We start from the raw sequence: 11,060 nt of genomic DNA on the forward strand, positions 1-11,060 counted from the left end.
TATTTGGCCAAGTCGGCTCTAGCCAAAATTTGGTCGTATTAGGCAAAATCGGCCCTGGCCGAAATTCAGTCGAATCCAGTCAAGTCGATCTTGACTGAAATTTTGTCAAGTAGACCTTGGCCCAAATTTGGTCACGTCGTCCCCGACTGAAATTCATTCGAAAGTCATTCAAGTTCATCCCATGCTGAAACTTGGCCTCGTTGGCCCTGACAAAAAATCTGCCAAATTCTATGGTGTCAGCCCTATGGACACAAGTTTTAAAAAATTTAATTTGAATTTATTTTATGAAAAATGGATTTTGGATTTTGAACTTGATCCAAATATTTAGATCTAGATTTAAACTTGATCTAAATATTTGGATCCGTATTTTTAGAAAATTCAATCTACTTCTTTTGAAAAAATGGATTTGGATCGAAAATCTAATCCAATTATTTGGATCTAAAATGGATGTAGATTAGATCATTAAAAATTCAATTCATGATGACCTCTAGTATTGAGCTTGTGAGTCTTTTCTCTAATATATTGTTTATTTTACCCAACGCGAAACACCAACTCATGGCTCCAACACCACTTTAACCTTATGATCTTTTAATTTCCTAGATAAAAAAAGTATAGGATATGTTCCATAATAAAATTTACGTAATTAGCTAATAAATTATATAAAAACAAAATAAAGAAATAAATGTTATATGAATTCACCTCTTAGTCACTTAGGTTAGTTTTCTCCTATTTTTTTGTTTTCCTCATAAAGGTAGTTTGATTGAAAAAAAAATTATTTGTAGAGATAATGATTGAGATTATGGTAGAATGATTCTTTTAATTTTCTCGTCATTCTTTAGGTGTCGTATGATAATGTTTTCTATGTGATGACTCTCTTCCATCAAAATTCTTCATCCTCTATCGTGTAAAACAAGAAACACTATTCTAAAATAAGTAAACCATCAATAGACTAGTTATGCAATTAGTCTAACTTCTTCATTTCATCTTGTATCTCATCAAATGTTTTAGTTAATAAACTAGCAAATTTTTCTCTCCTTATTTTATTTTAAATTTTTTGCAATAATCCTTTATAATAACATGATATGAGAAGAGATGATAACCAAAATATAACTACAAAATATCATATAATAAAATCAAACCTCTAAAGGGCGTTGCTGTGTCATATTTCCAAAACTTAACAACAATCATGTGGCATATTGTGGAAAAATGGTTTTGTCTTCTATTTATTTACATTTGTGATTCCTCCAACTTAAGTATATATGCGTCCTTTGTTTTGAATATTGGCACAAGACAACATTTCTTCCTTCTGATAGCAAGTAAAATCCATGCAGGGCAGACACTTGAAGAGGAGACAACGGTTTTGCTTTATGCTGTCAATGTATATGCTACATCAAAGGGGAATCTATCTAGATATTTATGTAGAGATCATTTATCTAAAATATATTGTAAAATATCTAATACTGTTTCCAATAATAAACACGTACGTGTTTCACAGTTCAACAATTACACAAACTTTACATGTTTTCTGACAACTATATAAAATCTTGCCCCTGCAAATTTCATAAATAAATGGAAAGTTGGGAAGAAATTGTAACGTAAGTAGTAAAAGCTATTATTGTAATGCTCACTCTTTTAATGCCAATCCTCACAACCGAGTCCAGTTATTTTGTTTATTTTTTTCTGACCTCTGTTTAACATTAAAAACACATTATTTTTAAGGTATTTGTGACATCAGTGTATTTTGAAAATATAACAGACAAACAACACAGAAAAACCCGAAGATAATTTTAATTCAACAAGATGAAAACAGACACAAGTTCAAGTCCCAAGAAAAGGAAGTTTAAAAGTACTTGCAATTTCACAATTGTGTTTGTTTCAAGAAGAACATCCCTGAACTACTTACTCTGTTCAGTGTCCAACTTAGAATCAAGTCAAGGGCCAGCCGATGAGGGTGTCTTCTGCTCCCTCCAGATTCAGATCAGAATGCTGTAAAAAGATAATACGATTAGCACCACATACCGACTTCCAATTAAATCATTAGTTTAAAAATTAACAATCAACAACTAACAAAAGAAATCATTAGACAAAGTGATGAATGTATCAGCACAAGAATGTAAATTCCATTTACATAGTCAAATATTTGCGCCTAACAAGATTGTAATTGAAAAGGTAGAGAGATAGTGTAGAGTATCAACACCTGTTGAAGAGGCAGACAAACGGGAAATATTGGACATCTAATTTTAAGCTTTTGAGCCAACACTTAGGTTTTCAATGTGAGCAATCTTTTTCCAGTCTTGGCCTTCAGGATTCTGACAACGTTGTTCCAACACTGGACAGTTCAATATTCGAAGAGAGGAGATGGATTTGGGGAGACCATCCTCCGGTAAGCATTGGAGGTTGGGACAGTCATGAAGTGAGAGATAGGAGAGGTGGCAGAGACCCTTGTACTCCATCTTTTTAAGATTTGTGCAGTGATAGATTCGTAGAGAAGTGATAGAGTGTGGTAGCAAAACTTCATCGGAAAAAAACTCCACATCCATATATTGAATACACAAGCTTTCAAGACATGTATTGGTACCCAAGGTCTCTCTTAGGGAGGCCATAAGTTTGAAACTTGAAAGAGACACCTTTTTTACATTTGGTGGCAAACCTCCGTCTGGGAAATCCTCCACTTTTGGACAATAAATTATTTGTAGTTCACTAAGAGACGGAAGCAGGATTTGCATCCGTTTTGGCAACAGCTTCAAATTCTCCGCTCCATCAATATACATTCTCTGTAGCCGCGGAGCAGATAAGCCTTCACTAGGAAATGAGTCAAATCGAGAGCAACCGGTAATTGACAAATGCTTGAAACGATTATGAGTGTGCTTCTGTGAAATAATTTGTAGGTTACGACAGAAAAACAATGAAAGAGCCTTAAGGTTTGGGAAGAAATCTAATGGAAAGGTTGTTAGAGAATCACAACCGCTAATGATCTCAATTTGTTCAAGCAGATCAAAGCTACGGCTCATTGGAATATTCATAATTGGAAAAGCACAAAAGTTCAAGTCTTCAAGTGAATTATGAGATACAATATGCTCACACCTTTCAAGGCACGATGCTTTCATGCTGCCACGTATATTAAGATACTTTACATTAACAAGTTGATCTGGCAGACCTTTTAGCTTGGGACATTGATACACCTCGAGAGTTTCAAGACGTGGAAAAGCAGCAGTCTTGTGTTCACATTCTTCCAATTCCTTCATGTCTGAAAATGTCAATCTTTCTAAAGATGTAAACGAAGAAGAGCTATTCCCATAAAATTCATCACCAATGCTCACTATTCCATCAAATCCAATAATCTCAAGGGTCTTCAGAGATGACAATAGTCCAAGAGGAGGCAAACACAAACAATATTTACAGTCCTCTATCCTTAAGGACACCAAATTTGATAATGAATTATCAAACACCCAACTTGGGAATTGTGTACCACCATAGCTCTTGATCGACAAATGTTCCACGTTTTTGGAAGGTTGTAGATTCTCCAATACTTTCTTTTCTTTCCTTGGATCATCAGGGATATGGTCTGACTTCCATTTTAACTCTAATTTCAAAAGATCTTTATTCTTCATATTTGCTTCTAATGCATCAAAAGGATTTTCAATATTTTGCACCTCATTAATTGATAGTCTTCCATGAAGATTGAGCCCTCCTAGATGCTTACTTTTGAACTCGTTATTTCTATCGAAAATGACCGTGTTGAGTACTTGAAGATTCTTCAACTCTCCAAAATGCATTGGCATCTTTGTCACTTTTGTATTTTCAAATTCAAGACAACGCAATTTGGTGAGTTTATGCAAATTTAAGGGCAACTCCTCCAAACTTGAACAATAGTTCAACTTCAAGATTAGCAAGTTATAGAGTAAACATGTTGAGTCAGGTAGTTTTTGTATCCCAGTTCCCGAAAGATCTAAGGAATGGAGATGTTTAAGATCACCGATGGAATCAGGGACTTCTCTAAGCTCAGAATATTGATCCAAAGATAATACACGTAAAAACTTAAAGTTGGAAAACAATTCATGTACCAAAATCTTGAATTGCAAAGGATAATAATCAATATTTCTTCTCCCGAATTCTTTATATGGAAAAAAGAACGCAATCTTTTAGCATCAGTTAAACTCCCAAACCCATCAAAATATTTTACGTCATAGAATGCAAATGAAAAATGTCGGGTTGTTTTGGGTATGCAATTTCCTTTATCAAATTTCAACCTGAAACAGAAGTCTGCACAAACATATTTTGCCACATCATTGAGAAGGTCATGCATGGAGAAATAGGTTTTGAAATCTGTTTGAAGAAAGAAAGATCTCATTAGTAAATCATTGAAATACTGTTCACCAATTTCTTCTAGATTGTTGTTCTGTTGAGAGCAATGGAGAAAATCTTGAGCTATCCACAACAAAATTAATTCCTTCTTGTGAAATTTATAATCTTTCGGAAATAATGCACAAGAAACAAAGCACCTCTTGAGATGAGAAGGAAGGTGTTGATAACTCAATAGTAGAGCAGGCATAATTTCAACTTCTTTGGGTAAGTCCCATATGTCGCTTTCCAATACGCTTTGCCAATCTGAAATGGATGACTTTGTGCGAAGAACACTTCCAATTGTTTTCAAAGCTAGAGGTAATCCTTTGCATTTCTCAACTATCCTTCTACCAATCTCCTTTTTTTCATCATTCAATTCAAGCTCATCACCTCTTAATGCGTGTTTCTGAAAAACTTTCCAACATTCATCCTCTTTTAGATGCTTTGGGCGATGCACTTTAGAACTCATGTTAGAAGCAACTTTCTCACCACGTGTTGTGACAAGAATTCTACTTCCTGGTGCCCCATAGCTAAGAGGAGTTCGCACAGCTTCCCACTTTTCTTGTCTTTCGTTCCAAACATCATCCAAAACAAGAAAAAATTTCTTTCCTGATATTTTTTCTTTCAATCTTTCATGAACCATTTGTAGGTCTCCGCTATCATCTTTAGATTTAGTGACTGCCTCAAGAATTGTTTTTGTCACTGTCAAAACATTAAAATGATCGGAAACACAAACCCAAGCTCTGATATCAAATTTAGCCTCCTCCAGTTTTGTGTCATTGTAGACATGTTGGGCAAGTGTGGTCTTACCCAACCCACCCATTCCTACAATAGAAAGTATTGATGGCTGGTCATGATTCTCAGTTTCAGATGTGAGCCAATTTAAAATCTTTTCTTTGTCTGCATCTCTGCCATAAATAACACTTTCAACCACCAAAGAAGATGATGGCATTTTCTGTGGCTCTTTGCTACCTGATCCATCACCAGAGTAAATACTCTCTTTCAAACCAAGAGCACCCTTTTGCCTTGCAAGATATTCTAGTTTTTCTAGGACTTCTCTTATCTCTGATTCAATTTTCTTGTTAAATGAAGTGAAAGTAGAGTTGAAGAAATTTGATACCTTGGAAGTAAGGGTTTGTGGGTCTGATCCAGCTTCCACTTGGCATCTGGTGAGTTCATACTCTATTTCCTTCAAGAGATCCTCTGCATCAAAGACAGCCTCTTTGACAGCGAAAAGCCATGCTTTGACGTGTGGATCTCTGAACTGCTTTTGTTCTGCATCATCAGCGAGGGCATTGATGGAGTGCAGCATGATCACTACTAGATATATAATGTACACTAACACTAAAAAAATGTTACTAAATCATGAAAAATGTTATTAATACAATTTAGTAACATTTTATCACATGTTACGTATTCCCCATGTTACTATTGATTTTTTGTAACATTTATACTTATTAATAGAGACATTTACATAAATGTTACTAAAGATTTTAAGTAACATTTTTTTAATAAAAGTGTAACATTTTTAAAATGTTACTAAAAGATTATAGTAACATTTTTTTATAGAAAGTGACATTATAAAAATGTTACTAGAAAGTTTTAGTAACTTTTTCTTAATAAAAAGGCTACATGTTAAAAATGTTACTAAAAATAACAAAAATTTCACACATGATTGAGCAGGACAGAAAATTTCACACATGATTATAATAACAGATAGCAAGATAAATGAATATATACACACATGAAGCTATTTGATATATCCACAAATTCACAAGCTAGATACACGCTCACACAAACAAATATATTGATCACTTGAAAGTATTAGCATTTCAAGGAAAAAATCCAAAATTTTAAAATATGTTGAAGGACTATCATATTAGCCGATACATATTACATTTATTTAAGCAACCAAAGCTAAATGATCAGAATCCAGAAACCAAAAGATTAACCAAAAACATCTAAAAGAGAGGGGAGGATAACCCTTGTTTAGGCAAAGGCCTTCCACCTTTGGCACACGAAAGAACATAGCTAGGACCTGTTGAATAATAAAAAAGAAACAAAGCTCACGAACAATGCCAATTTCAATTTCAACCACATAAACCAACACAAAGGCACACTTATAAAGAGTGTGTGGACTCATTAAGTGGTTTTGAACTACTTTATATAACTTATTTAAATTTTAAAATTAACAAAGGTAAAGTCTGTTCATGCAAGTTTAAAATAACTAAAGAAAGCTAAAAATTAACTCAAAACCAGAATTCTACAAGAAACTAAAAACTTCACTAATCAAGACCTAAAAAGGACTCTAAAAGTAGGCTAATACTAAGGACTGTATTAAAACAGAAAGTAAATAAGTAAAAAAATTATCTAAACAAGTTTTAATGGACTAAAAATAACTAAAACTAACTCAAAATAACTAAACACAATACACAATAATCAGCAGACATAAGAAAATCTCTAAAGGATGTCAGGTTCAAAGCTCCAAAAGATTTAGACTAGAAAGTGAATCAACGTGTTAAACAACTGCATTGTGAATAGACTAGCATGTGACGTGAGAAACCAACAGGAATCTTTTCACCAGAGTCACAAGAGCATCATACCTCAGTTTTTTATGTCATAGTTGATTGAGCTGGTTTTTCTTTAGAACCAATTGGAATCTTTTCACTAGGATAATGGATTCTACATGTTTTCCCCTCTCTGATAGTTCAGAAACAGTGTACATATAGGTTTCTTCCTACAAAAGTAAAACAAACACAAAAAGTTGATTTAATCCAAACATATTTTGACTAGTACTCAGAAAGTGAAAGAAACAACGAAACAAAGCATAGGGGATTAGTACTCAACACTATATTAGAATATACATGGCTGATTTCAAATATAAAATTTATTTGAATAAGCATAAGTAGTATCTGAAAGCTAATAGCTTGGACATAAGTGTGTGAAATGGAAAAAGAACTGTAAGTGGCTTTGCAATTTGTTTATCATAAAATCGAAAACATAAATACAGAGTTTAAGAAGAATGGTACAAAATTTCAAGTCTTCCATGCAAATCCAAACAAAATATTTGCATATCCATCAAAATAATAAATCATAAATGCTACTGCCATCAAATTGTAATAGAATGTAAAAGTCAAAGTAAAGCAGAAATGAAATTAGTCTTCCAATATGGCAAGTTAAAGAATATACTCAATTTTGACCAAGGATCACCCTTCTTTCTTTTCTTTTTTTGAGCATTGCCAAATGAATTTTTTCTATCACCTAATATATCCAATATGTTAGACCCTGTTAACGGAGTAGGTGCTCCTCTCAATTCTTGGGTACCATCAAAACAATTTTTATCCTTTCGCCACCTATGTTTTGAGTCTAACCACCTTCGATGACACATATAACACATCTTTTTACTATTGTTTAAGTACCTTGAGCATGTGTGGTAGTTACATACAGGACATGCCAATTTTCCACTTGTAGTCCAACCTGATAACATAGAATAAGCAGGCAAGTCATTAATAGTCCAAAGTAATGCAACATGTGCCTGGAAAAATTCTTTATTAGAAGCATCATAAGTTTCAAACCCTTTCTCCCACAACTCCTTCAACTCGTCAATAAGAGGTTCCAAATAAACATCAATACTACTTTTAGGGGAAGAAGGACCAGGAATTAGCAGTGACAACATCAAGTAAGGTTGTTTCATACAATCCCATGGAGCTAAATTATATGTCATCAGAACTACAGGCCAAATACTATGTCCTTTGGCCGTCATCTTAAATGGAGTAAATCCATCACTTGCTAACCCAAGCCTCACATTTCGAGGATCTGATGCAAAGTTAGGATGGAGAGAATCAAAGGTTTTCCAAGCAAGTGAATCAGCTGGATGTCTTAGCTTTCCATCTTTGGTGCGGCCTTCATCATGCCATTTCATTGATTTAGCAGTTTTTGATGACATGAATAGCCTTTTGATCCTTTGTTTTAAAGGAAAGTACCTCAAAACTTTGGCTGGAATTGGAAGTGAAGCTACCTTAGAAGAAACTTTTCTTCTAAATCTTTGATGTTTCATTTCTTTATATCTAGAAGCATGACATTTAGGACATCTAACTTCATTCTCATACTCCTTTCGAAATAAGACACAATCATTAGGACAAGCATCAATTTTTTCATAACTAAAACCTAAGTCCTTATGATCAACTTGCATTCTTGATATGATGATGGCAAACAAGAGTTTTCAGGAAGTAACTCTTCTAAAAATTTTAGCAACATATCAAATGACACATTGCTCCACCCATGGAGATTTTTAATATGTAGCAATCGAACAATGATTGATAACTTGGAGAAATTTTTACATCCAGGATATACTTCTTGGTGAGCATCACGTATTAACTTGGAAAACCTAGTTGTTTCAGTGTCAAACTCACCATTATCTTCATCTATAGTGTCATCAAAATCATTTTCTCCTAAATTTGGGGGAATCATGAACGTTTCCTCTAACAAACTATCCAAATCATTTTGCATACTAAATTTCTCTCGTTCATCACTATACATCTTATTTGAAGAGCCACATTCTCCATGAAAAACCCACTTTGTATAGTTTCTATCAAATCCGACACACATTAAATGCTCATGCACTTCCTTTCGACTACCCCAACTACAATTGTTACACTCCTTGCAAGGACATAGAATTTGATCTCCTTGAGCACTATTCTCAAATGCGAAATTTAGAAAAAAATCCAATCCATCCAAATACCTAGTAGATGATCTAGGTGCTACCATCCACTTTTTGTCCATGTTTATATATTCTTAGATCGCCCTGTATGGCTTGAATCCATCAATTACCTAAATCAAAACGATACGAAAATAAAACCGAGAAGGTTATATACAAACATCATTTAGGTAAACCTCGTGGTTTAACAAATTTGTAGAAGCTAAAGATAATATAGAAAAAGATACAACAATTGAACAAAACAGAAGTAATAGGTGAATAAAGAGAAAAATTTTACTTTTGTAATGTATCTATCAAACGGTTAATAAAGAGAAGAAAAAAAAAAACGAAGGATGTAATAAAGAGAAGAAAATGTAGCTAGGGAATGGAATAATGAGACATATTAGAAGATGATACCTTATAACGATGGTAATGGTCATCAACAATGTCACCATTACTTCCATCAGTGACAGTTCCTGAAATGTACAACCATATATACCATTGGATTTTTTTGCCCAATATAAACAATAAATGTTTTAGAAAATAATGAGTAAGAAATGTGAACCTGGCTTGTGAGAGAAAACATCCCAGTTATTTAGCCCCTTTCCATCAGCCAAGTAAGGTCCTTCAATCTGCGAAATCGTTCATTGTTTGGCAAAATCACTGGAGAACAATATTCGAAGATAAATCATGAGTCCTGTTCAAATGATTAAGCAACTACCAGACTTAAGATTCCAAACTGCTTCACAAGCACATAAACTGTCACAACAAAGTCCAGCTCATTAACAAGCGATTTCAATGCTTAAAGGATAATAATAAAGTACTACTTACAGTTTCATTTTTCAAATCAAAGTCTTTCAACTTCCATTCACAAACCACAATACCACAAAAAACCCTCACTCTTTCAACCAAAATAAGAGTTAAAGACACATACCTGCAACAACAACAACCGTGAGAACATCCCCAATTCTTTTGAGCTGTTTTACACTCTTCTTATACGATTTGAATGGTTTCAGAATTGAATCTTCAGCTAAGAGCTGCAACAAAAATACAAGCGATAAAAATGAATGCACAAGCAAACAAATGTGTGCCAAGAGAGATAAGCACGTTAACTTGTACAACGAATTCGCAAAAGCTAAAAAAAAATTAAAAACTACAAAATAATTTCTTTATTTCTTTCAACGATACCACAAATAGCAAATGACAATTCGTTGAGACAGGATCAAAATCACGTTTCAGAAATTTGCTTAATCCCGAATGCCAAAATTTGTTTACAAAATGAATCCATCAAAAGAAAACTCTCCATTTTTAAACCCTAATTTGTCTATTGCCAAATTAAATAAAAGAAATTATAAGTAGAAACAGGTGATCCAGATGCACGAAATTACTTTAATCGTGAAAAACAATAACAAATCTAACAATAATAAAATAAATACGCCTTACAGCTTTTTCACGAGGACCAGGCTCAACGTGGAATCGACGGCGCGGAAAAGGAGCGGATTCTTCAGTCTTCTGATTTGTTTGTGCACGAGAGATGGAAGGCACAAGAGATGGAAGGCACTGGAAATTGGGATGTAGGGTTTAAACAAAGAACGAAGAGAAAGAGGGAAAAGAAAAGAAAAGTAGAGGAAAAAAATGAAATAAAAATTATTTACAGTTTTATCAATTTTTTAATAATACAATAATTAAAAACTAAAAGTTAGTTTCTATTTTAATTATTTTTATTGATTAAAATTTAGTTTCTAAAATAAATTTAAAATGACTAGAAAATAATTTTTAATTACTTCTTAACGATGTGATATTATTATTATTTTATTTTTAATTAATTTCTGATAATACTGATATTATACAATATATTTGTTATGAATTAATGATTGTCCATTGATTTGATATATTTACTCATATGATTCATTACTCTTTATGGTAAATATTTGTATTAACTAAGTTGATTTGTTTCCTTGATGGATTACATATTGTATCTATAAATAGGACTCTTCCTATCAATAATAATACATAGATG

General features: G+C 33.3%; 1 pseudogene; it reads right to left on the minus strand.

Annotated features, from left to right (window-relative positions):
• Nucleotides 1–1,769: 1,769 nt before the first annotated feature.
• LOC114182444 lies at nucleotides 1,770–10,638 on the minus strand (annotated as a pseudogene).
• Between the last annotated feature and the right edge of the window lie 422 nt (nucleotides 10,639–11,060).

Source organism: Vigna unguiculata, chromosome 4, assembly GCF_004118075.2.
Source record: "Vigna unguiculata cultivar IT97K-499-35 chromosome 4, ASM411807v1, whole genome shotgun sequence".
Lineage (NCBI taxonomy): Eukaryota > Viridiplantae > Streptophyta > Magnoliopsida > Fabales > Fabaceae > Vigna > Vigna unguiculata.